This window comes from Neoarius graeffei (genome assembly GCF_027579695.1).
Source record: "Neoarius graeffei isolate fNeoGra1 chromosome 18 unlocalized genomic scaffold, fNeoGra1.pri SUPER_18_unloc_1, whole genome shotgun sequence".
NCBI classification, from domain to species: domain Eukaryota; kingdom Metazoa; phylum Chordata; class Actinopteri; order Siluriformes; family Ariidae; genus Neoarius; species Neoarius graeffei.
The window spans coordinates 1,183,788-1,203,257 of NW_026869982.1; the positions used below are offsets into that span (position 1 = coordinate 1,183,788).

Below are 19,470 nucleotides of genomic sequence, written 5' to 3' on the forward strand. Positions count from 1 at the left end.
CCTTGCCTTGCCTTGCCTTGCCTTGCCTTGCCTTGCCTTGCCTTGCCTTGCCTTGCCTTGCCTTGCCTTGCGCCCAGAAGGAAAATTCTTGCCTTGCGAGCAGAAGGAAAATTCAAACAGATTTCTGCAAGAAGACAAAATAAAATGCTTACAGTACCTGGTATTCCTAGGCAGTCTCCCACTCAAGTACTAACCAGGCCCAACTCTGTTTAGCTTCTGAGATCAAACAGGATCAGACGTTGTCAGAGTGGTTTGGCCATAAGCAACAGTTAGTTGGAAATGTGCCGTTTTTCTTGCCTTGCCTTGCGCCCAGAAGGAAAATTCTTGCCTTGCGAGCAGAAGGAAAATTCAAACAGATTTCTGCAAGGAGACAAAATAAAATGCTTACAGTACTTGGTATTCCTAGGCAGTCTCACACTCAAGTACTAACCAGGCCCAACTCTGTTTAGCTTCTCAGATCAGACAGGATCAGGCATTGTCGATTTCTGCAAGAAGACAAAATAAAATGCTTACAGTACCTGGTATTCCTAGGCAGTCTCCCACTCAAGTACTAACCAGGCCCAACTCTGTTTAGCTTCTGAGATCAGACAGGATCAGACATTGTCAGAGTGGTTTGGCCATAAGCAACAGTTAGTTGGAAATGTGCCGTTTTTCTTGCCTTGCCTTGCGCCCAGAAGGAAAATTCTTGCCTTGCGAGCAGAAGGAAAATTCAAACAGATTTCTGCAAGGAGACAAAATAAAATGCTTACAGTACTTGGTATTCCTAGGCAGTCTCACACTCAAGTACTAACCAGGCCCAACTCTGTTTAGCTTCTCAGATCAGACAGGATCAGGCATTGTCAGAGTGGTTTGGACGTAAACAACAGTCTGGAAATGTGTGCCTTGCCTTGCCTTGCCTTGCCTTGCCTTGCCTTGCCTTGCCTTGCCTTGCCTTGCCTTGCCTTGCCTTGCCTTGCGCCCAGAAGGAAAATTCTTGCCTTGCGAGCAGAAGGAAAATTCAAACAGATTTCTGCAAGAAGACAAAATAAAATGCTTACAGTACCTGGTATTCCTAGGCAGTCTCCCACTCAAGTACTAACCAGGCCCAACTCTGTTTAGCTTCTGAGATCAGACGGGATCAGGCATTGTCAGAGTGGTTTGGCCATAAGCAACAGTTAGTTGGAAATGTGTCGTTTTTCTTGCCTTGCCTTGCCTTGCGCCCAGAAGGAAAATTCTTGCCTTGCGAGCAGAAGGAAAATTCAAACAGATTTCTGCTAGAAGACAAAATAAAATGCTTACAGTACCTGGTATTCCTAGGCAGTCTCCCACTCAAGTACTAACCAGGCCCAACTCTGTTTAGCTTCTGAGATCAGACGGGATCAGGCGTTGTCAGAGTGGTTTGGCCATAAGCAACAGTTAGTTGGAAATGTGCCGTTTTTCTTGCCTTGCCTTGCCTTGCGACCAGAAGGAAAATTCTTGCCTTGCGAGCAGAAGGAAAATTCAAACAGATTTCTGCAAGAAGACAAAATAAAATGCTTACAGTACCTGGTATTCCTAGGCAGTCTCCCACTCAAGTACTAACCAGGCCTAACTCTGTTTAGCTTCTGAGATCAGACGGGATCAGGCGTTGTCAGAGTGGTTTGGCCATAAGCAACAGTGAGTTGGAAATGTGCCGTTTTTCTTGCCTTGCCTTGCCTTGCGCCCAGAAGGAAAATTCTTGCCTTGCGAGCAGAAGGAAAATTCAAACAGATTTCTGCTAGAAGACAAAATAAAATGCTTACAGTACCTGGTATTCCTAGGCAGTCTCCCACTCAAGTACTATCCAGGCCCAACTCTGTTTAGCTTCTGAGATCAGACGGGATCAGGCGTTGTCAGAGTGGTTTGGCCATAAGCAGCAGTTAGTTGGAAATGTGCCGTTTTTCTTGCCTTGCCTTGCGACCAGAAGGAAAATTCTTGCCTTGCGAGCAGAAGGAAAATTCAAACAGATTTCTGCAAGAAGACAAAATAAAATGCTTACAGTACCTGGTATTACTAGGCAGTCTCCCACTCAAGTACTAAACAGGCCCAACTCTGTTTAGTTTCTGAGATCTGACAGGATCAGGCGTTGTCAGAGTGGTTTGGCCGTAAGCAACAGCTTGTTGGAAATGTGCCATTTTTCTTGCCTTGCGCCCAGAAGGAAAATTCTTGCCTTGCGACCAGAAGGAAAATTCAAACAGATTTCTGCTAGAAGACAAAATAAAATGCTTACAGTACCTGGTATTCCTAGGCAGTCTCCCACTCAAGTACTAACCAGGCCCAACTCTGTTTAGCTTCTGAGATCAGACGGGATCAGGCGTTGTCAGAGTGGTTTGGCCATAAGCAACAGTTAGTTGGAAATGTGCCGTTTTTCTTGCCTTGCCTTGCCTTGCCTTGCGCCCAGAAGGAAAATTCTTGCCTTGCGAGCAGAAGGAAAATTCAAACAGATTTCTGCAAGAAGACAAAATAAAATGCTTACAGTACCTGGTATTCCTAGGCAGTCTCCCACTCAAGTACTAACCAGGCCCAACTCTGTTTAGCTTCTGAGATCAGACGGGATCAGGCGTTGTCAGAGTGGTTTGGCCATAAGCAACAGTTAGTTGGAAATGTGCCGTTTTTCTTGCCTTGCCTTGCCTTGCGCCCAGAAGGAAAATTCTTGCCTTGCGAGCAGAAGGAAAATTCAAACAGATTTCTGCTAGAAGACAAAATAAAATGCTTACAGTACCTGGTATTCCTATTCAGTCTCCCACTCAAGTACTAACCAGGCCCAACTCTGTTTAGTTTCTGAGATCAGACGGGATCAGGCGATGTCAGAGTGGTTTGGCCATAAGCAACAGTTAGTTGGAAATGTGCCGTTTTTCTTGCCTTGCCTTGCCTTGCGCCCAGAAGGAAAATTCTTGCCTTGCGAGCAGAAGGAAAATTCAAACAGATTTCTGCAAGAAGACAAAATAAAATGCTTACAGTACCTGGTATTCCTAGGCAGTCTCCCACTCAAGTACTAACCAGGCCCAACTCTGTTTAGCTTCTGAGATCAGACGGGATCAGGCGTTGTCAGAGTGGTTTGGCCATAAGCAACAGTTAGTTGGAAATGTGCCGTTTTTCTTGCCTTGCCTTGCGCCCAGAAGGAAAATTCTTGCCTTGCGAGCAGAAGGAAAATTCAAACAGATTTCTGCTAGAAGACAAAATAAAATGCTTACAGTACCTGGTATTCCTAGGCAGTCTCCCACTCAAGTACTAACCAGGCCCAACTCTGTTTAGCTTCTGAGATCAGACGGGATCAGGCGTTGTCAGAGTGGTTTGGCCATAAGCAACAGTTAGTTGGAAATGTGCCGTTTTTCTTGCCTTGCCTTGCGACCAGAAGGAAAATTCTTGCCTTGCGAGCAGAAGGAAAATTCAAACAGATTTCTGCAAGAAGACAAAATAAAATGCTTACAGTACCTGGTATTACTAGGCAGTCTCCCACTCAAGTACTAAACAGGCCCAACTCTGTTTAGCTTCTCAGATCAGACAGGATCAGGCATTGTCAGAGTGGTTTGGACATAAGCAATAGTCTGGAAATGTGCCGTTTTTCTTGCCTTGCCTTGCGATCAGAAGGAAAATTCTTGCCTTGCGACCAGAAGGAAAATTCAAACAGATTTCTGCAAGAAGACAAAATAAAATGCTTACAGTACCTGGTATTCCTAGGCAGTCTCCCACTCAAGTACTAACCAGGCCCAACTCTGTTTAGCTTCTGACATCAGACGGGATCAGGCGTTGTCAGAGTGGTTTGGCCATAAGCAACAGTTAGTTGGAAATGTGCCGTTTTTCTTGCCTTGCCTTGCCTTGCGCCCAGAAGGAAAATTCTTGCCTTGCGAGCAGAAGGAAAATTCAAACAGATTTCTGCTAGAAGACAAAATAAAATGCTTACAGTACCTGGTATTCCTAGGCAGTCTCCCACTCAAGTACTAACCAGGCCCAACTCTGTTTAGCTTCTGAGATCAGACGGGATCAGGCGTTGTCAGAGTGGTTTGGCCGTAAGCAACAGTTAGTTGGAAATGTGCCGTTTTTCTTGCCTTGCCTTGCGACCAGAAGGAAAATTCTTGCCTTGCGAGCAGAAGGAAAATTCAAACAGATTTCTGCAAGGAGACAAAATAAAATGCTTACAGTACCTGGTATTCCTAGGCAGTCTCACACTCAAGTACTAACCAGGCCCAACTCTGTTTAGCTTCTCAGATCAGACAGGATCAGGCATTGTCAGAGTGGTTTGGACGTAAACAACAGTCTGGAAATGTGCGCCTTGCCTTGCCTTGCCTTGCCTTGCCTTGCCTTGCCTTGCCTTGCCTTGCCTTGCCTTGCCTTGCCTTGCCTTGCCTTGCCTTGCCTTGCCTTGCCTTGCCTTGCCTTGCCTTGCTCCCAGAAGGAAAATTCTTGCCTTGCGAGCAGAAGGAAAATTCAAACAGATTTCTGCAAGAAGACAAAATAAAATGCTTACAGTACCTGGTATTCCTAGGCAGTCTCCCACTCAAGTACTAACCAGGCCCAACTCTGTTTAGCTTCTGAGATCAGACGGGATCAGGCGTTCTCAGAGTGGTTTGGCCGTAAGCAACAGCTTGTTGGAAATGTGCCGTTTTTCTTGCCTTGCGATCAGAAGGAAAATTCTTGCCTTGCGACCAGAAGGAAAATTCAAACAGATTTCTGCAAGAAGACAAAATAAAATGCTTACAGTACCTGGTATTCCTAGGCAGTCTCACACTCAAGTACTAACCAGGCCCAACTCTGTTTAGCTTCTCAGATCAGACAGGATCAGGCATTGTCAGAGTGGTTTGGACGTAAACAACAGTCTGGAAATGTGTGCCTTGCCTTGCCTTGCCTTGCGCCCAGAAGGAAAATTCTTGCCTTGCGAGCAGAAGGAAAATTCAAACAGATTTCTGCAAGAAGACAAAATAAAATGCTTACAGTACCTGGTATTCCTAGGCAGTCTCCCACTCAAGTACTAACCAGGCAAAACTCTGTTTAGCTTCTGAAATCAGACGGGATCAGGCATTGTCAGAGTGGTTTGGCCGTGAGCAACAGTTTGCTGGAAATGTGCCGTTTTTCTTGCCTTGCCTTGCCTTGCGCCCAGAAGGAAAATTATTGCCTTGCGAGCAGAAGGAAAATTCAAACAGATTTCTGCAAGAAGACAAAATAAAATGCTTACAGTACCTGGTATTCCTAGGCAGTCTCCCACTCAAGTACTAACCAGGCCCAACTCTGTTTAGCTTCTGAGATCAGACGGGATCAGGCGTTGTCAGAGTGGTTTGGCCGTAAGCAACAGCTTGTTGGAAATGTGCCGTTTTTCTTGCCTAGCGATCAGAAGGAAAATTCTTGCCTTGCGACCAGAAGGAAAATTCAAACAGATTTCTGCAAGAAGACAAAATAAAATGCTTACAGTACCTGGTATTCCTAGGCAGTCTCACACTCAAGTACTAACCAGGCCCAACTCTGTTTAGCTTCTCAGATCAGACAGGATCAGGCATTGTCAGAGTGGTTTGGACGTAAACAACAGTCTGGAAATGTGTGCCTTGCCTTGCCTTGCCTTGCCTTGCGCCCAGAAGGAAAATTCTTGCCTTGCGAGCAGAAGGAAAATTCAAACAGATTTCTGCAAGAAGACAAAATAAAATGCTTACAGTACCTGGTATTCCTAGGCAGTCTCCCACTCAAGTACTAACCAGGCCCAACTCTGTTTAGCTTCTGAAATCAGACGGGATCAGGCATTGTCAGAGTGGTTTGGCCGTGAGCAACAGTTTGCTGGAAATGTGCCGTTTTTCTTGCCTTGCCTTGCCTTGCACCCAGAAGGAAAATTATTGCCTTGCGAGCAGAAGGAAAATTCAAACAGATTTCTGCAAGAAGACAAAATAAAATGCTTACAGTACCTGGTATTCCTAGGCAGTCTCCCACTCAAGTACTAACCAGGCCCAACTCTGTTTAGCTTCTGAGATCAGACGGGATCAGGCGTTGTCAGAGTGGTTTGGCCGTAAGCAACAGCTTGTTGGAAATGTGCCGTTTTTCTTGCCTTGCGATCAGAACGAAAATTCTTGCCTTGCGACCAGAAGGAAAATTCAAACAGATTTCTGCAAGAAGACAAAATAAAATGCTTACAGTACCTGGTATTCCTAGGCAGTCTCACACTCAAGTACTAACCAGGCCCAACTCTGTTTAGCTTCTCAGATCAGACAGGATCAGGCATTGTCAGAGTGGTTTGGACGTAAACAACAGTCTGGAAATGTGTGCCTTGCCTTGCCTTGCCTTGCCTTGCCTTGCGCCCAGAAGGAAAATTCTTGCCTTGCGAGCAGAAGGAAAATTCAAACAGATTTCTGCAAGAAGACAAAATAAAATGCTTACAGTACCTGGTATTCCTAGGCAGTCTCCCACTCAAGTACTAACCAGGCCCAACTCTGTTTAGCTTCTGAAATCAGACGGGATCAGGCATTGTCAGAGTGGTTTGGCCGTGAGCAACAGTTTGCTGGAAATGTGCCGTTTTTCTTGCCTTGCCTTGCCTTGCGCCCAGAAGGAAAATTATTGCCTTGCGAGCAGAAGGAAAATTCAAACAGATTTCTGCAAGAAGACAAAATAAAATGCTTACAGTACCTGGTATTCCTAGGCAGTCTCCCACTCAAGTACTAACCAGGCCCAACTCTGTTTAGCTTCTGAGATCAGACGGGATCAGGCGTTGTCAGAGTGGTTTGGCCGTAAGCAACAGCTTGTTGGAAATGTGCCGTTTTTCTTGCCTTGCGATCAGAAGGAAAATTCTTGCCTTGCGACCAGAAGGAAAATTCAAACAGATTTCTGCAAGAAGACAAAATAAAATGCTTACAGTACCTGGTATTCCTAGGCAGTCTCACACTCAAGTACTAACCAGGCCCAACTCTGTTTAGCTTCTCAGATCAGACAGGATCAGGCATTGTCAGAGTGGTTTGGACGTAAACAACAGTCTGGAAATGTGTGCCTTGCCTTGCCTTGCCTTGCCTTGCCTTGCGCCCAGAAGGAAAATTCTTGCCTTGCGAGCAGAAGGAAAATTCAAACAGATTTCTGCAAGAAGACAAAATAAAATGCTTACAGTACCTGGTATTCCTAGGCAGTCTCCCACTCAAGTACTAACCAGGCCCAACTCTGTTTAGCTTCTGAGATCAGACGGGATCAGGCGTTCTCAGAGTGGTTTGGCCGTAAGCAACAGCTTGTTGGAAATGTGCCGTTTTTCTTGCCTTGCGATCAGAAGGAAAATTCTTGCCTTGCGACCAGAAGGAAAATTCAAACAGATTTCTGCAAGAAGACAAAATAAAATGCTTACAGTACCTGGTATTCCTAGGCAGTCTCACACTCAAGTACTAACCAGGCCCAACTCTGTTTAGCTTCTCAGATCAGACAGGATCAGGCATTGTCAGAGTGGTTTGGACGTAAACAACAGTCTGGAAATGTGTGCCTTGCCTTGCCTTGCCTTGCGCCCAGAAGGAAAATTCTTGCCTTGCGAGCAGAAGGAAAATTCAAACAGATTTCTGCAAGAAGACAAAATAAAATGCTTACAGTACCTGGTATTCCTAGGCAGTCTCCCACTCAAGTACTAACCAGGCAAAACTCTGTTTAGCTTCTGAAATCAGACAGGATCAGGCATTGTCAGAGTGGTTTGGCCGTGAGCAACAGCTTGTTGGAAATGTGCCGTTTTTCTTGCCTTGCGATCAGAAGGAAAATTCTTGCCTTGCGAGCAGAAGGAAAATTCAAACAGATTTCTGCAAGAAGACAAAATAAAATGCTTACAGTACCTGGTATTACTAGGCAGTCTCCCACTCAAGTACTAAACAGGCCCAACTCTGTTTAGTTTCTGAGATCTGACAGGATCAGGCGTTGTTAGAGTGGTTTGGCCGTAAGCAACAGCTTGTTGGAAATGTGCCATTTTTCTTGCCTTGCGATCAGAAGGAAAATTCTTGCCTTGCGACCAGAAGGAAAATTCAAACAGATTTCTGCAAGAAGACAAAATAAAATGCTTACAGTACCTGGTATTCCTAGGCAGTCTCCCACTCAAGTACTAACCAGGCCCAACTCTGTTTAGCTTCTGACATCAGACGGGATCAGGCGTTGTCAGAGTGGTTTGGCCATAAGCAACAGTTAGTTGGAAATGTGCCGTTTTTCTTGCCTTGCCTTGCCTTGCGCCCAGAAGGAAAATTCTTGCCTTGCGAGCAGAAGGAAAATTCAAACAGATTTCTGCTAGAAGACAAAATAAAATGCTTACAGTACCTGGTATTCCTAGGCAGTCTCCCACTCAAGTACTACCCAGGCCCAACTCTGTTTAGCTTCTGAGATCAGACGGGATCAGGCGTTGTCAGAGTGGTTTGGCCGTAAGCAACAGTTAGTTGGAAATGTGCCGTTTTTCTTGCCTTGCCTTGCGACCAGAAGGAAAATTCTTGCCTTGCGAGCAGAAGGAAAATTCAAACAGATTTCTGCAAGGAGACAAAATAAAATGCTTACAGTACCTGGTATTCCTAGGCAGTCTCACACTCAAGTACTAACCAGGCCCAACTCTGTTTAGCGTCTCAGATCAGACAGGATCAGGCATTGTCAGAGTGGTTTGGACGTAAACAACAGTCTGGAAATGTGCGCCTTGCCTTGCCTTGCCTTGCCTTGCCTTGCCTTGCCTTGCCTTGCCTTGCCTTGCCTTGCCTTGCCTTGCCTTGCCTTGCCTTGCCTTGCGCCCAGAAGGAAAATTCTTGCCTTGCGAGCAGAAGGAAAATTCAAACAGATTTCTGCAAGAAGACAAAATAAAATGCTTACAGTACCTGGTATTCCTAGGCAGTCTCCCACTCAAGTACTATCCAGGCCCAACTCTGTTTAGCTTCTGAGATCAGACGGGATCAGGCGTTGTCAGAGTGGTTTGGCCGTAAGCAACAGCTTGTTGGAAATGTGCCGTTTTTCTTGCCTTGCGATCAGAAGGAAAATTCTTGCCTTGCGACCAGAAGGAAAATTCAAACAGATTTCTGCAAGAAGACAAAATAAAATGCTTACAGTACCTGGTATTCCTAGGCAGTCTCACACTCAAGTACTAACCAGGCCCAACTCTGTTTAGCTTCTCAGATCAGACAGGATCAGGCATTGTCAGAGTGGTTTGGACGTAAACAACAGTCTGGAAATGTGTGCCTTGCCTTGCCTTGCCTTGCCTTGCGCCCAGAAGGAAAATTCTTGCCTTGCGAGCAGAAGGAAAATTCAAACAGATTTCTGCAAGAAGACAAAATAAAATGCTTACAGTACCTGGTATTCCTAGGCAGTCTCCCACTCAAGTACTAACCAGGCCCAACTCTGTTTAGCTTCTGAGATCAGACGGGATCAGGCGTTGTCAGAGTGGTTTGGCCGTAAGCAACAGCTTGTTGGAAATGTGCCGTTTTTCTTGCCTTGCGATCAGAAGGAAAATTCTTGCCTTGCGACCAGAAGGAAAATTCAAACAGATTTCTGCAAGAAGACAAAATAAAATGCTTACAGTACCTGGTATTCCTAGGCAGTCTCACACTCAAGTACTAACCAGGCCCAACTCTGTTTAGCTTCTCAGATCAGACAGGATCAGGCATTGTCAGAGTGGTTTGGACGTAAACAACAGTCTGGAAATGTGTGCCTTGCCTTGCCTTGCCTTGCCTTGCCTTGCGCCCAGAAGGAAAATTCTTGCCTTGCGAGCAGAAGGAAAATTCAAACAGATTTCTGCAAGAAGACAAAATAAAATGCTTACAGTACCTGGTATTCCTAGGCAGTCTCCCACTCAAGTACTAACCAGGCCCAACTCTGTTTAGCTTCTGAAATCAGACGGGATCAGGCATTGTCAGAGTGGTTTGGCCGTGAGCAACAGTTTGCTGGAAATGTGCCGTTTTTCTTGCCTTGCCTTGCCTTGCGCCCAGAAGGAAAATTATTGCCTTGCGAGCAGAAGGAAAATTCAAACAGATTTCTGCAAGAAGACAAAATAAAATGCTTACAGTACCTGGTATTCCTAGGCAGTCTCCCACTCAAGTACTAACCAGGCCCAACTCTGTTTAGCTTCTGAGATCAGACAGGATCAGGCGTTGTCAGAGTGGTTTGGCCGTAAGCAACAGCTTGTTGGAAATGTGCCGTTTTTCTTGCCTTGCGATCAGAAGGAAAATTCTTGCCTTGCGACCAGAAGGAAAATTCAAACAGATTTCTGCAAGAAGACAAAATAAAATGCTTACAGTACCTGGTATTCCTAGGCAGTCTCACACTCAAGTACTAACCAGGCCCAACTCTGTTTAGCTTCTCAGATCAGACAGGATCAGGCATTGTCAGAGTGGTTTGGACGTAAACAACAGTCTGGAAATGTGTGCCTTGCCTTGCCTTGCCTTGCCTTGCCTTGCGCCCAGAAGGAAAATTCTTGCCTTGCGAGCAGAAGGAAAATTCAAACAGATTTCTGCAAGAAGACAAAATAAAATGCTTACAGTACCTGGTATTCCTAGGCAGTCTCCCACTCAAGTACTAACCAGGCCCAACTCTGTTTAGCTTCTGAGATCAGACGGGATCAGGCGTTCTCAGAGTGGTTTGGCCGTAAGCAACAGCTTGTTGGAAATGTGCCGTTTTTCTTGCCTTGCGATCAGAAGGAAAATTCTTGCCTTGCGACCAGAAGGAAAATTCAAACAGATTTCTGCAAGAAGACAAAATAAAATGCTTACAGTACCTGGTATTCCTAGGCAGTCTCACACTCAAGTACTAACCAGGCCCAACTCTGTTTAGCTTCTCAGATCAGACAGGATCAGGCATTGTCAGAGTGGTTTGGACGTAAACAACAGTCTGGAAATGTGTGCCTTGCCTTGCCTTGCCTTGCGCCCAGAAGGAAAATTCTTGCCTTGCGAGCAGAAGGAAAATTCAAACAGATTTCTGCAAGAAGACAAAATAAAATGCTTACAGTACCTGGTATTCCTAGGCAGTCTCCCACTCAAGTACTAACCAGGCAAAACTCTGTTTAGCTTCTGAAATCAGACGGGATCAGGCATTGTCAGAGTGGTTTGGCCGTGAGCAACAGCTTGTTGGAAATGTGCCGTTTTTCTTGCCTTGCGATCAGAAGGAAAATTCTTGCCTTGCGAGCAGAAGGAAAATTCAAACAGATTTCTGCAAGAAGACAAAATAAAATGCTTACAGTACCTGGTATTACTAGGCAGTCTCCCACTCAAGTACTAAACAGGCCCAACTCTGTTTAGTTTCTGAGATCTGACAGGATCAGGCGTTGTTAGAGTGGTTTGGCCGTAAGCAACAGCTTGTTGGAAATGTGCCATTTTTCTTGCCTTGCGATCAGAAGGAAAATTCTTGCCTTGCGACCAGAAGGAAAATTCAAACAGATTTCTGCAAGAAGACAAAATAAAATGCTTACAGTACCTGGTATTCCTAGGCAGTCTCCCACTCAAGTACTAACCAGGCCCAACTCTGTTTAGCTTCTGACATCAGACGGGATCAGGCGTTGTCAGAGTGGTTTGGCCATAAGCAACAGTTAGTTGGAAATGTGCCGTTTTTCTTGCCTTGCCTTGCCTTGCGCCCAGAAGGAAAATTCTTGCCTTGCGAGCAGAAGGAAAATTCAAACAGATTTCTGCTAGAAGACAAAATAAAATGCTTACAGTACCTGGTATTCCTAGGCAGTCTCCCACTCAAGTACTACCCAGGCCCAACTCTGTTTAGCTTCTGAGATCAGACGGGATCAGGCGTTGTCAGAGTGGTTTGGCCGTAAGCAACAGTTAGTTGGAAATGTGCCGTTTTTCTTGCCTTGCCTTGCGACCAGAAGGAAAATTCTTGCCTTGCGAGCAGAAGGAAAATTCAAACAGATTTCTGCAAGGAGACAAAATAAAATGCTTACAGTACCTGGTATTCCTAGGCAGTCTCACACTCAAGTACTAACCAGGCCCAACTCTGTTTAGCGTCTCAGATCAGACAGGATCAGGCATTGTCAGAGTGGTTTGGACGTAAACAACAGTCTGGAAATGTGCGCCTTGCCTTGCCTTGCCTTGCCTTGCCTTGCCTTGCCTTGCCTTGCCTTGCCTTGCCTTGCCTTGCCTTGCCTTGCCTTGCCTTGCCTTGCCTTGCCTTGCCTTGCCTTGCCTTGCCTTGCGCCCAGAAGGAAAATTCTTGCCTTGCGAGCAGAAGGAAAATTCAAACAGATTTCTGCAAGAAGACAAAATAAAATGCTTACAGTACCTGGTATTCCTAGGCAGTCTCCCACTCAAGTACTAACCAGGCCCAACTCTGTTTAGCTTCTGAGATCAGACGGGATCAGGCGTTGTCAGAGTGGTTTGGCCATAAGCAACAATTAGTTGGAAATGTGCCGTTTTTCTTGCCTTGCCTTGCCTTGCGCCCAGAAGGAAAATTCTTGCCTTGCGAGCAGAAGGAAAATTCAAACAGATTTCTGCAAGAAGACAAAATAAAATGCTCACAGTACCTGGTATTCCTAGGCAGTCTCCCACTCAAGTACTAACCAGGCCCAACTCTGTTTAGCTTCTGAGATCAGACAGGATCAGGCGTTGTCAGAGTGGTTTGGCCATAAGCAACAGTTAGTTGGAAATGTGCCGTTTTTCTTGCCTTGCCTTGCGACCAGAAGGAAAATTCTTGCCTTGCGAGCAGAAGGAAAATTCAAACAGATTTCTGCAAGAAGACAAAATAAAATGCTTACAGTACCTGGTATTACGAGGCAGTCTCCCACTCAAGTACTAAACAGGCCCAACTCTGTTTAGTTTCTGAGATCTGACAGGATCAGGCGTTGTCAGAGTGGTTTGGCCGTAAGCAACAGCTTGTTGGAAATGTGCCATTTTTCTTGCCTTGCGATCAGAAGGAAAATTCTTGCCTTGCGACCAGAAGGAAAATTCAAACAGATTTCTGCAAGAAGACAAAATAAAATGCTTACAGTACCTGGTATTCCTAGGCAGTCTCCCACTCAAGTACTAACCAGGCCCAACTCTGTTTAGCTTCTGACATCAGACGGGATCAGGCGTTGTCAGAGTGGTTTGGCCATAAGCAACAGTTAGTTGGAAATGTGCCGTTTTTCTTGCCTTGCCTTGCGCCCAGAAGGAAAATTCTTGCCTTGCGAGCAGAAGGAAAATTCAAACAGATTTCTGCAAGGAGACAAAATAAAATGCTTACAGTACCTGGTATTCCTAGGCAGTCTCACACTCAAGTACTAACCAGGCCCAACTCTGTTTAGCTTCTCAGATCAGACAGGATCAGGCATTGTCAGAGTGGTTTGGACGTAAACAACAGTCTGGAAATGTGCGCCTTGCCTTGCCTTGCCTTGCCTTGCCTTGCCTTGCCTTGCCTTGCCTTGCCTTGCCTTGCCTTGCCTTGCCTTGCCTTGCCTTGCCTTGCCTTGCCTTGCCTTGCCTTGCCTTGCCTTGCGCCCAGAAGGAAAATTCTTGCCTTGCGAGCAGAAGGAAAATTCAAACAGATTTCTGCAAGAAGACAAAATAAAATGCTTACAGTACCTGGTATTCCTAGGCAGTCTCCCACTCAAGTACTAACCAGGCCCAACTCTGTTTAGCTTCTCAGATCAGACGGGATCAGGCGTTGTCAGAGTGGTTTGGCCATAAGCAACAGTTAGTTGGAAATGTGTCGTTTTTCTTGCCTTGCCTTGCCTTGCGCCCAGAAGGAAAATTCTTGCCTTGCGAGCAGAAGGAAAATTCAAACAGATTTCTGCTAGAAGACAAAATAAAATGCTTACAGTACCTGGTATTCCTAGGCAGTCTCCCACTCAAGTACTAACCAGGCCCAACTCTGTTTAGCTTCTGAGATCAGACGGGATCAGGCGTTGTCAGAGTGGTTTGGCCATAAGCAACAGTTAGTTGGAAATGTGCCGTTTTTCTTGCCTTGCCTTGCCTTGCGACCAGAAGGAAAATTCTTGCCTTGCGAGCAGAAGGAAAATTCAAACAGATTTCTGCAAGAAGACAAAATAAAATGCTTACAGTACCTGGTATTCCTAGGCAGTCTCCCACTCAAGTACTAACCAGGCCTAACTCTGTTTAGCTTCTGAGATCAGACGGGATCAGGCGTTGTCAGAGTGGTTTGGCCATAAGCAACAGTGAGTTGGAAATGTGCCGTTTTTCTTGCCTTGCCTTGCCTTGCGCCCAGAAGGAAAATTCTTGCCTTGCGAGCAGAAGGAAAATTCAAACAGATTTCTGCTAGAAGACAAAATAAAATGCTTACAGTACCTGGTATTCCTAGGCAGTCTCCCACTCAAGTACTATCCAGGCCCAACTCTGTTTAGCTTCTGAGATCAGACGGGATCAGGCGTTGTCAGAGTGGTTTGGCCATAAGCAGCAGTTAGTTGGAAATGTGCCGTTTTTCTTGCCTTGCCTTGCGACCAGAAGGAAAATTCTTGCCTTGCGAGCAGAAGGAAAATTCAAACAGATTTCTGCAAGAAGACAAAATAAAATGCTTACAGTACCTGGTATTACTAGGCAGTCTCCCACTCAAGTACTAAACAGGCCCAACTCTGTTTAGTTTCTGAGATCTGACAGGATCAGGCGTTGTCAGAGTGGTTTGGCCGTAAGCAACAGCTTGTTGGAAATGTGCCATTTTTCTTGCCTTGCGCCCAGAAGGAAAATTCTTGCCTTGCGACCAGAAGGAAAATTCAAACAGATTTCTGCTAGAAGACAAAATAAAATGCTTACAGTACCTGGTATTCCTAGGCAGTCTCCCACTCAAGTACTAACCAGGCCCAACTCTGTTTAGCTTCTGAGATCAGACGGGATCAGGCGTTGTCAGAGTGGTTTGGCCATAAGCAACAGTTAGTTGGAAATGTGCCGTTTTTCTTGCCTTGCCTTGCCTTGCCTTGCGCCCAGAAGGAAAATTCTTGCCTTGCGAGCAGAAGGAAAATTCAAACAGATTTCTGCTAGAAGACAAAATAAAATGCTTACAGTACCTGGTATTCCTAGGCAGTCTCCCACTCAAGTACTAACCAGGCCCAACTCTGTTTAGCTTCTGAAATCAGACGGGATCAGGCGTTGTCAGAGTGGTTTGGCCGTAAGCAACAGTTAGTTGGAAATGTGCCGTTTTTCTTGCCTTGCCTTGCGACCAGAAGGAAAATTCTTGCCTTGCGAGCAGAAGGAAAATTCAAACAGATTTCTGCAAGGAGACAAAATAAAATGCTTACAGTACCTGGTATTCCTAGGCAGTCTCACACTCAAGTACTAACCAGGCCCAACTCTGTTTAGCTTCTCAGATCAGACAGGATCAGGCATTGTCAGAGTGGTTTGGACGTAAACAACAGTCTGGAAATGTGCGCCTTGCCTTGCCTTGCCTTGCCTTGCCTTGCCTTGCCTTGCCTTGCCTTGCCTTGCCTTGCCTTGCCTTGCCTTGCCTTGCCTTGCCTTGCCTTGCCTTGCCTTGCCTTGCCTTGCCTTGCCTTGCCTTGCGCCCAGAAGGAAAATTCTTGCCTTGCGAGCAGAAGGAAAATTCAAACAGATTTCTGCAAGAAGACAAAATAAAATGCTTACAGTACCTGGTATTCCTAGGCAGTCTCCCACTCAAGTACTAACCAGGCCCAACTCTGTTTAGCTTCTGAGATCAGACGGGATCAGGCGTTGTCAGAGTGGTTTGGCCATAAGCAACAGTTAGTTGGAAATGTGCCGTTTTTCTTGCCTTGCCTTGCCTTGCGCCCAGAAGGAAAATTCTTGCCTTGCGAGCAGAAGGAAAATTCAAACAGATTTCTGCTAGAAGACAAAATAAAATGCTTACAGTACCTGGTATTCCTATTCAGTCTCCCACTCAAGTACTAACCAGGCCCAACTCTGTTTAGTTTCTGAGATCAGACGGGATCAGGCGATGTCAGAGTGGTTTGGCCATAAGCAACAGTTAGTTGGAAATGTGCCGTTTTTCTTGCCTTGCCTTGCCTTGCGCCCAGAAGGAAAATTCTTGCCTTGCGAGCAGAAGGAAAATTCAAACAGATTTCTGCAAGAAGACAAAATAAAATGCTTACAGTACCTGGTATTCCTAGGCAGTCTCCCACTCAAGTACTAACCAGGCCCAACTCTGTTTAGCTTCTGAGATCAGACGGGATCAGGCGTTGTCAGAGTGGTTTGGCCATAAGCAACAGTTAGTTGGAAATGTGCCGTTTTTCTTGCCTTGCCTTGCGCCCAGAAGGAAAATTCTTGCCTTGCGAGCAGAAGGAAAATTCAAACAGATTTCTGCTAGAAGACAAAATAAAATGCTTACAGTACCTGGTATTCCTAGGCAGTCTCCCACTCAAGTACTAACCAGGCCCAACTCTGTTTAGCTTCTGAGATCAGACGGGATCAGGCGTTGTCAGAGTGGTTTGGCCATAAGCAACAGTTAGTTGGAAATGTGCCGTTTTTCTTGCCTTGCCTTGCGACCAGAAGGAAAATTCTTGCCTTGCGAGCAGAAGGAAAATTCAAACAGATTTCTGCAAGAAGACAAAATAAAATGCTTACAGTACCTGGTATTACTAGGCAGTCTCCCACTCAAGTACTAAACAGGCCCAACTCTGTTTAGCTTCTCAGATCAGACAGGATCAGGCATTGTCAGAGTGGTTTGGACATAAGCAATAGTCTGGAAATGTGCCGTTTTTCTTGCCTTGCCTTGCGATCAGAAGGAAAATTCTTGCCTTGCGACCAGAAGGAAAATTCAAACAGATTTCTGCAAGAAGACAAAATAAAATGCTTACAGTACCTGGTATTCCTAGGCAGTCTCCCACTCAAGTACTAACCAGGCCCAACTCTGTTTAGCTTCTGACATCAGACGGGATCAGGCGTTGTCAGAGTGGTTTGGCCATAAGCAACAGTTAGTTGGAAATGTGCCGTTTTTCTTGCCTTGCCTTGCCTTGCGCCCAGAAGGAAAATTCTTGCCTTGCGAGCAGAAGGAAAATTCAAACAGATTTCTGCTAGAAGACAAAATAAAATGCTTACAGTACCTGGTATTCCTAGGCAGTCTCCCACTCAAGTACTAACCAGGCCCAACTCTGTTTAGCTTCTGAGATCAGACGGGATCAGGCGTTGTCAGAGTGGTTTGGCCGTAAGCAACAGTTAGTTGGAAATGTGCCGTTTTTCTTGCCTTGCCTTGCGACCAGAAGGAAAATTCTTGCCTTGCGAGCAGAAGGAAAATTCAAACAGATTTCTGCAAGGAGACAAAATAAAATGCTTACAGTACCTGGTATTCCTAGGCAGTCTCACACTCAAGTACTAACCAGGCCCAACTCTGTTTAGCTTCTCAGATCAGACAGGATCAGGCATTGTCAGAGTGGTTTGGACGTAAACAACAGTCTGGAAATGTGCGTGCCTTGCCTTGCCTTGCCTTGCCTTGCCTTGCCTTGCCTTGCCTTGCCTTGCCTTGCCTTGCCTTGCCTTGCCTTGCCTTGCCTTGCCTTGCCTTGCGCCCAGAAGGAAAATTCTTGCCTTGCGAGCAGAAGGAAAATTCAAACAGATTTCTGCTAGAAGACAAAATAAAATGCTTACAGTACCTGGTATTCCTAGGCAGTCTCCCACTCAAGTACTAACCAGGCCCAACTCTGTTTAGCTTCTGAGATCAGACGGGATCAGGCGTTGTCAGAGTGGTTTGGCCGTAAGCAACAGTTAGTTGGAAATGTGCCGTTTTTCTTGCCTTGCCTTGCGACCAGAAGGAAAATTCTTGCCTTGCGAGCAGAAGGAAAATTCAAACAGATTTCTGCAAGGAGACAAAATAAAATGCTTACAGTACCTGGTATTCCTAGGCAGTCTCACACTCAAGTACTAACCAGGCCCAACTCTGTTTAGCTTCTCAGATCAGACAGGATCAGGCATTGTCAGAGTGGTTTGGACGTAAACAACAGTCTGGAAATGTGCGCCTTGCCTTGCCTTGCCTTGCCTTGCCTTGCCTTGCCTTGCCTTGCCTTGCCTTGCCTTGCCTTGCCTTGCCTTGCCTTGCCTTGCGCCCAGAAGGAAAATTCTTGCCTTGCGAGCAGAAGGAAAATTCAAACAGATTTCTGCAAGGAGACAAAATAAAATGCTTACAGTACCTGGTATTCCTAGGCAGTCTCACACTCAAGTACTAACCAGGCCCAACTCTGTTTAGCTTCTCAGATCAGACAGGATCAGGCATTGTCAGAGTGGTTTGGACGTAAACAACAGTCTGGAAATGTGCCTTGCCTTGCCTTGCCTTGCCTTGCCTTGCCTTGCCTTGCCTTGCCTTGCCTTGCCTTGCCTTGCCTTGCCTTGCCTTGCCTTGCCTTGCCTTGCCTTGCCTTGCCTTGCCTTGCCTTGCCTTGCGCCCAGAAGGAAAATTCTTGCCTTGCGAGCAGAAGGAAAATTCAAACAGATTTCTGCAAGAAGACAAAATAAAATGCTTACAGTACCTGGTATTCCTAGGCAGTCTCCCACTCAAGTACTAACCAGGCCCAACTCTGTTTAGCTTCTGAGATCAGACAGGATCAGACGTTGTCAGAGTGGTTTGGCCATAAGCAACAGTTAGTTGGAAATGTGCCGTTTTTCTTGCCTTGCCTTGCGCCCAGAAGGAAAATTCTTGCCTTGCGAGCAGAAGGAAAATTCAAACAGATTTCTGCAAGGAGACAAAATAAAATGCTTACAGTACTTGGTATTCCTAGGCAGTCTCACACTCAAGTACTAACCAGGCCCAACTCTGTTTAGCTTCTCAGATCAGACAGGATCAGGCATTGTCGATTTCTGCAAGAAGACAAAATAAAATGCTTACAGTACCTGGTATTCCTAGGCAGTCTCCCACTCAAGTACTAACCAGGCCCAACTCTGTTTAGCTTCTGAGATCAGACAGGATCAGACGTTGTCAGAGTGGTTTGGCCATAAGCAACAGTTAGTTGGAAATGTGCCGTTTTTCTTGCCTTGCCTTGCGCCCAGAAGGAAAATTCTTGCCTTGCGAGCAGAAGGAAAATTCAAACAGATTTCTGCAAGGAGACAAAATAAAATGCTTACAGTACTTGGTATTCCTAGGCAGTCTCACACTCAAGTACTAACCAGGCCCAACTCTGTTTAGCTTCTCAGATCAGACAGGATCAGGCATTGTCAGAGTGGTTTGGACGTAAACAACAGTCTGGAAATGTGCGCCTTGCCTTGCCTTGCCTTGCCTTGCCTTGCCTTGCCTTGCCTTGCCTTGCCTTGCCTTGCCTTGCCTTGCCTTGCCTTGCCTTGCCTTGCCTTGCGCCCAGAAGGAAAATTCTTGCCTTGCGAGCAGAAGGAAAATTCAAACAGATTTCTGCAAGAAGACAAAATAAAATGCTTACAGTACCTGGTATTCCTAGGCAGTCTCCCACTCAAGTACTAACCAGGCCCAACTCTGTTTAGCTTCTGAGATCAGACAGGATCAGACGTTGTCAGAGTGGTTTGGCCATAAGCAACAGTTAGTTGGAAATGTGCCGTTTTTCTTGCCTTGCCTTGCGCCCAGAAGGAAAATTCTTGCCTTGCGAGCAGAAGGAAAATTCAAACAGATTTCTGCAAGGAGACAAAATAAAATGCTTACAGTACTTGGTATTCCTAGGCAGTC

General features: G+C 45.7%; 29 non-coding genes and 44 pseudogenes across 29 annotated transcripts; all 73 read right to left on the bottom strand.

The window, feature by feature from the left end:
* Positions 1–145: 145 nt before the first annotated feature.
* LOC132879391 (5S ribosomal RNA) lies at positions 146–264 on the bottom strand (annotated as a pseudogene).
* Positions 265–506: 242 nt separating this feature from the next.
* LOC132879568 (5S ribosomal RNA) lies at positions 507–625 on the bottom strand (annotated as a pseudogene).
* A 405-nt stretch (positions 626–1,030) lies between these two features.
* On the bottom strand, positions 1,031–1,149 carry LOC132877964 (5S ribosomal RNA). The gene has a single exon (XR_009653621.1). It is a non-coding gene; the product is annotated as a 5S ribosomal RNA (ribosomal RNA).
* Positions 1,150–1,271: 122 nt separating this feature from the next.
* On the bottom strand, positions 1,272–1,390 carry LOC132877479 (5S ribosomal RNA). Its single transcript, XR_009653156.1, has one exon. It is a non-coding gene; the product is annotated as a 5S ribosomal RNA (ribosomal RNA).
* Positions 1,391–1,512: 122 nt separating this feature from the next.
* LOC132878285 (5S ribosomal RNA) lies at positions 1,513–1,631 on the bottom strand (annotated as a pseudogene).
* A 122-nt stretch (positions 1,632–1,753) lies between these two features.
* Positions 1,754–1,872, bottom strand: LOC132877869 (5S ribosomal RNA). Its single transcript, XR_009653531.1, has one exon. It is a non-coding gene; the product is annotated as a 5S ribosomal RNA (ribosomal RNA).
* Positions 1,873–1,989: 117 nt separating this feature from the next.
* On the bottom strand, positions 1,990–2,108 carry LOC132879780 (5S ribosomal RNA; annotated as a pseudogene).
* A 112-nt stretch (positions 2,109–2,220) lies between these two features.
* On the bottom strand, positions 2,221–2,339 carry LOC132877480 (5S ribosomal RNA). Its single transcript, XR_009653157.1, has one exon. It is a non-coding gene; the product is annotated as a 5S ribosomal RNA (ribosomal RNA).
* A 127-nt stretch (positions 2,340–2,466) lies between these two features.
* On the bottom strand, positions 2,467–2,585 carry LOC132877481 (5S ribosomal RNA). Its single transcript, XR_009653158.1, has one exon. It is a non-coding gene; the product is annotated as a 5S ribosomal RNA (ribosomal RNA).
* Positions 2,586–2,707: 122 nt separating this feature from the next.
* LOC132879507 (5S ribosomal RNA) lies at positions 2,708–2,826 on the bottom strand (annotated as a pseudogene).
* Positions 2,827–2,948: 122 nt separating this feature from the next.
* LOC132877482 (5S ribosomal RNA) lies at positions 2,949–3,067 on the bottom strand. The gene has a single exon (XR_009653159.1). It is a non-coding gene; the product is annotated as a 5S ribosomal RNA (ribosomal RNA).
* A 117-nt stretch (positions 3,068–3,184) lies between these two features.
* On the bottom strand, positions 3,185–3,303 carry LOC132877484 (5S ribosomal RNA). Its single transcript, XR_009653161.1, has one exon. It is a non-coding gene; the product is annotated as a 5S ribosomal RNA (ribosomal RNA).
* Positions 3,304–3,420: 117 nt separating this feature from the next.
* LOC132881336 (5S ribosomal RNA) lies at positions 3,421–3,539 on the bottom strand (annotated as a pseudogene).
* A 114-nt stretch (positions 3,540–3,653) lies between these two features.
* LOC132878507 (5S ribosomal RNA) lies at positions 3,654–3,772 on the bottom strand (annotated as a pseudogene).
* A 122-nt stretch (positions 3,773–3,894) lies between these two features.
* On the bottom strand, positions 3,895–4,013 carry LOC132876643 (5S ribosomal RNA). The gene has a single exon (XR_009652351.1). It is a non-coding gene; the product is annotated as a 5S ribosomal RNA (ribosomal RNA).
* Positions 4,014–4,130: 117 nt separating this feature from the next.
* Positions 4,131–4,249, bottom strand: LOC132881054 (5S ribosomal RNA; annotated as a pseudogene).
* Positions 4,250–4,458: 209 nt separating this feature from the next.
* Positions 4,459–4,577, bottom strand: LOC132876821 (5S ribosomal RNA). Its single transcript, XR_009652521.1, has one exon. It is a non-coding gene; the product is annotated as a 5S ribosomal RNA (ribosomal RNA).
* Positions 4,578–4,689: 112 nt separating this feature from the next.
* LOC132881056 (5S ribosomal RNA) lies at positions 4,690–4,808 on the bottom strand (annotated as a pseudogene).
* A 114-nt stretch (positions 4,809–4,922) lies between these two features.
* Positions 4,923–5,041, bottom strand: LOC132880090 (5S ribosomal RNA; annotated as a pseudogene).
* Positions 5,042–5,163: 122 nt separating this feature from the next.
* LOC132876644 (5S ribosomal RNA) lies at positions 5,164–5,282 on the bottom strand. Its single transcript, XR_009652352.1, has one exon. It is a non-coding gene; the product is annotated as a 5S ribosomal RNA (ribosomal RNA).
* A 112-nt stretch (positions 5,283–5,394) lies between these two features.
* On the bottom strand, positions 5,395–5,513 carry LOC132881057 (5S ribosomal RNA; annotated as a pseudogene).
* Positions 5,514–5,632: 119 nt separating this feature from the next.
* On the bottom strand, positions 5,633–5,751 carry LOC132879370 (5S ribosomal RNA; annotated as a pseudogene).
* Positions 5,752–5,873: 122 nt separating this feature from the next.
* Positions 5,874–5,992, bottom strand: LOC132876646 (5S ribosomal RNA). Its single transcript, XR_009652354.1, has one exon. It is a non-coding gene; the product is annotated as a 5S ribosomal RNA (ribosomal RNA).
* A 112-nt stretch (positions 5,993–6,104) lies between these two features.
* LOC132881058 (5S ribosomal RNA) lies at positions 6,105–6,223 on the bottom strand (annotated as a pseudogene).
* A 124-nt stretch (positions 6,224–6,347) lies between these two features.
* LOC132879371 (5S ribosomal RNA) lies at positions 6,348–6,466 on the bottom strand (annotated as a pseudogene).
* Positions 6,467–6,588: 122 nt separating this feature from the next.
* On the bottom strand, positions 6,589–6,707 carry LOC132876647 (5S ribosomal RNA). Its single transcript, XR_009652355.1, has one exon. It is a non-coding gene; the product is annotated as a 5S ribosomal RNA (ribosomal RNA).
* Positions 6,708–6,819: 112 nt separating this feature from the next.
* LOC132881059 (5S ribosomal RNA) lies at positions 6,820–6,938 on the bottom strand (annotated as a pseudogene).
* Positions 6,939–7,062: 124 nt separating this feature from the next.
* On the bottom strand, positions 7,063–7,181 carry LOC132876822 (5S ribosomal RNA). The gene has a single exon (XR_009652522.1). It is a non-coding gene; the product is annotated as a 5S ribosomal RNA (ribosomal RNA).
* A 112-nt stretch (positions 7,182–7,293) lies between these two features.
* LOC132881060 (5S ribosomal RNA) lies at positions 7,294–7,412 on the bottom strand (annotated as a pseudogene).
* Positions 7,413–7,526: 114 nt separating this feature from the next.
* Positions 7,527–7,645, bottom strand: LOC132880131 (5S ribosomal RNA; annotated as a pseudogene).
* Positions 7,646–7,757: 112 nt separating this feature from the next.
* On the bottom strand, positions 7,758–7,876 carry LOC132879951 (5S ribosomal RNA; annotated as a pseudogene).
* Positions 7,877–7,988: 112 nt separating this feature from the next.
* On the bottom strand, positions 7,989–8,107 carry LOC132878508 (5S ribosomal RNA; annotated as a pseudogene).
* A 122-nt stretch (positions 8,108–8,229) lies between these two features.
* Positions 8,230–8,348, bottom strand: LOC132876261 (5S ribosomal RNA). Its single transcript, XR_009651986.1, has one exon. It is a non-coding gene; the product is annotated as a 5S ribosomal RNA (ribosomal RNA).
* Positions 8,349–8,768: 420 nt separating this feature from the next.
* Positions 8,769–8,887, bottom strand: LOC132876832 (5S ribosomal RNA). Its single transcript, XR_009652532.1, has one exon. It is a non-coding gene; the product is annotated as a 5S ribosomal RNA (ribosomal RNA).
* A 112-nt stretch (positions 8,888–8,999) lies between these two features.
* LOC132881062 (5S ribosomal RNA) lies at positions 9,000–9,118 on the bottom strand (annotated as a pseudogene).
* A 119-nt stretch (positions 9,119–9,237) lies between these two features.
* LOC132876648 (5S ribosomal RNA) lies at positions 9,238–9,356 on the bottom strand. The gene has a single exon (XR_009652356.1). It is a non-coding gene; the product is annotated as a 5S ribosomal RNA (ribosomal RNA).
* A 112-nt stretch (positions 9,357–9,468) lies between these two features.
* On the bottom strand, positions 9,469–9,587 carry LOC132881063 (5S ribosomal RNA; annotated as a pseudogene).
* A 124-nt stretch (positions 9,588–9,711) lies between these two features.
* Positions 9,712–9,830, bottom strand: LOC132879372 (5S ribosomal RNA; annotated as a pseudogene).
* Positions 9,831–9,952: 122 nt separating this feature from the next.
* On the bottom strand, positions 9,953–10,071 carry LOC132878018 (5S ribosomal RNA). Its single transcript, XR_009653673.1, has one exon. It is a non-coding gene; the product is annotated as a 5S ribosomal RNA (ribosomal RNA).
* Positions 10,072–10,183: 112 nt separating this feature from the next.
* LOC132881064 (5S ribosomal RNA) lies at positions 10,184–10,302 on the bottom strand (annotated as a pseudogene).
* A 124-nt stretch (positions 10,303–10,426) lies between these two features.
* Positions 10,427–10,545, bottom strand: LOC132876823 (5S ribosomal RNA). The gene has a single exon (XR_009652523.1). It is a non-coding gene; the product is annotated as a 5S ribosomal RNA (ribosomal RNA).
* Positions 10,546–10,657: 112 nt separating this feature from the next.
* LOC132881065 (5S ribosomal RNA) lies at positions 10,658–10,776 on the bottom strand (annotated as a pseudogene).
* A 114-nt stretch (positions 10,777–10,890) lies between these two features.
* On the bottom strand, positions 10,891–11,009 carry LOC132880091 (5S ribosomal RNA; annotated as a pseudogene).
* A 112-nt stretch (positions 11,010–11,121) lies between these two features.
* On the bottom strand, positions 11,122–11,240 carry LOC132879952 (5S ribosomal RNA; annotated as a pseudogene).
* A 112-nt stretch (positions 11,241–11,352) lies between these two features.
* On the bottom strand, positions 11,353–11,471 carry LOC132878509 (5S ribosomal RNA; annotated as a pseudogene).
* Positions 11,472–11,593: 122 nt separating this feature from the next.
* On the bottom strand, positions 11,594–11,712 carry LOC132876273 (5S ribosomal RNA). The gene has a single exon (XR_009651998.1). It is a non-coding gene; the product is annotated as a 5S ribosomal RNA (ribosomal RNA).
* A 450-nt stretch (positions 11,713–12,162) lies between these two features.
* LOC132877485 (5S ribosomal RNA) lies at positions 12,163–12,281 on the bottom strand. The gene has a single exon (XR_009653162.1). It is a non-coding gene; the product is annotated as a 5S ribosomal RNA (ribosomal RNA).
* A 122-nt stretch (positions 12,282–12,403) lies between these two features.
* LOC132878630 (5S ribosomal RNA) lies at positions 12,404–12,522 on the bottom strand (annotated as a pseudogene).
* Positions 12,523–12,639: 117 nt separating this feature from the next.
* On the bottom strand, positions 12,640–12,758 carry LOC132879850 (5S ribosomal RNA; annotated as a pseudogene).
* Positions 12,759–12,870: 112 nt separating this feature from the next.
* On the bottom strand, positions 12,871–12,989 carry LOC132878511 (5S ribosomal RNA; annotated as a pseudogene).
* Positions 12,990–13,106: 117 nt separating this feature from the next.
* On the bottom strand, positions 13,107–13,225 carry LOC132881066 (5S ribosomal RNA; annotated as a pseudogene).
* Positions 13,226–13,439: 214 nt separating this feature from the next.
* Positions 13,440–13,558, bottom strand: LOC132878683 (5S ribosomal RNA; annotated as a pseudogene).
* Positions 13,559–13,680: 122 nt separating this feature from the next.
* LOC132877486 (5S ribosomal RNA) lies at positions 13,681–13,799 on the bottom strand. The gene has a single exon (XR_009653163.1). It is a non-coding gene; the product is annotated as a 5S ribosomal RNA (ribosomal RNA).
* A 122-nt stretch (positions 13,800–13,921) lies between these two features.
* LOC132878287 (5S ribosomal RNA) lies at positions 13,922–14,040 on the bottom strand (annotated as a pseudogene).
* Positions 14,041–14,162: 122 nt separating this feature from the next.
* On the bottom strand, positions 14,163–14,281 carry LOC132877870 (5S ribosomal RNA). Its single transcript, XR_009653532.1, has one exon. It is a non-coding gene; the product is annotated as a 5S ribosomal RNA (ribosomal RNA).
* A 117-nt stretch (positions 14,282–14,398) lies between these two features.
* On the bottom strand, positions 14,399–14,517 carry LOC132879781 (5S ribosomal RNA; annotated as a pseudogene).
* Positions 14,518–14,629: 112 nt separating this feature from the next.
* LOC132877487 (5S ribosomal RNA) lies at positions 14,630–14,748 on the bottom strand. The gene has a single exon (XR_009653164.1). It is a non-coding gene; the product is annotated as a 5S ribosomal RNA (ribosomal RNA).
* Positions 14,749–14,875: 127 nt separating this feature from the next.
* Positions 14,876–14,994, bottom strand: LOC132877960 (5S ribosomal RNA). The gene has a single exon (XR_009653617.1). It is a non-coding gene; the product is annotated as a 5S ribosomal RNA (ribosomal RNA).
* Positions 14,995–15,111: 117 nt separating this feature from the next.
* On the bottom strand, positions 15,112–15,230 carry LOC132881068 (5S ribosomal RNA; annotated as a pseudogene).
* A 224-nt stretch (positions 15,231–15,454) lies between these two features.
* On the bottom strand, positions 15,455–15,573 carry LOC132877488 (5S ribosomal RNA). The gene has a single exon (XR_009653165.1). It is a non-coding gene; the product is annotated as a 5S ribosomal RNA (ribosomal RNA).
* A 122-nt stretch (positions 15,574–15,695) lies between these two features.
* On the bottom strand, positions 15,696–15,814 carry LOC132879508 (5S ribosomal RNA; annotated as a pseudogene).
* A 122-nt stretch (positions 15,815–15,936) lies between these two features.
* LOC132877489 (5S ribosomal RNA) lies at positions 15,937–16,055 on the bottom strand. The gene has a single exon (XR_009653166.1). It is a non-coding gene; the product is annotated as a 5S ribosomal RNA (ribosomal RNA).
* Positions 16,056–16,172: 117 nt separating this feature from the next.
* LOC132877490 (5S ribosomal RNA) lies at positions 16,173–16,291 on the bottom strand. Its single transcript, XR_009653167.1, has one exon. It is a non-coding gene; the product is annotated as a 5S ribosomal RNA (ribosomal RNA).
* A 117-nt stretch (positions 16,292–16,408) lies between these two features.
* Positions 16,409–16,527, bottom strand: LOC132881337 (5S ribosomal RNA; annotated as a pseudogene).
* Positions 16,528–16,641: 114 nt separating this feature from the next.
* On the bottom strand, positions 16,642–16,760 carry LOC132878512 (5S ribosomal RNA; annotated as a pseudogene).
* A 122-nt stretch (positions 16,761–16,882) lies between these two features.
* On the bottom strand, positions 16,883–17,001 carry LOC132876649 (5S ribosomal RNA). Its single transcript, XR_009652357.1, has one exon. It is a non-coding gene; the product is annotated as a 5S ribosomal RNA (ribosomal RNA).
* Positions 17,002–17,118: 117 nt separating this feature from the next.
* On the bottom strand, positions 17,119–17,237 carry LOC132881069 (5S ribosomal RNA; annotated as a pseudogene).
* A 191-nt stretch (positions 17,238–17,428) lies between these two features.
* On the bottom strand, positions 17,429–17,547 carry LOC132876650 (5S ribosomal RNA). Its single transcript, XR_009652358.1, has one exon. It is a non-coding gene; the product is annotated as a 5S ribosomal RNA (ribosomal RNA).
* A 117-nt stretch (positions 17,548–17,664) lies between these two features.
* On the bottom strand, positions 17,665–17,783 carry LOC132881070 (5S ribosomal RNA; annotated as a pseudogene).
* A 179-nt stretch (positions 17,784–17,962) lies between these two features.
* Positions 17,963–18,081, bottom strand: LOC132881072 (5S ribosomal RNA; annotated as a pseudogene).
* A 217-nt stretch (positions 18,082–18,298) lies between these two features.
* Positions 18,299–18,417, bottom strand: LOC132878852 (5S ribosomal RNA; annotated as a pseudogene).
* Positions 18,418–18,659: 242 nt separating this feature from the next.
* Positions 18,660–18,778, bottom strand: LOC132878853 (5S ribosomal RNA; annotated as a pseudogene).
* Positions 18,779–19,203: 425 nt separating this feature from the next.
* Positions 19,204–19,322, bottom strand: LOC132878854 (5S ribosomal RNA; annotated as a pseudogene).
* Positions 19,323–19,470: the final 148 nt, after the last annotated feature.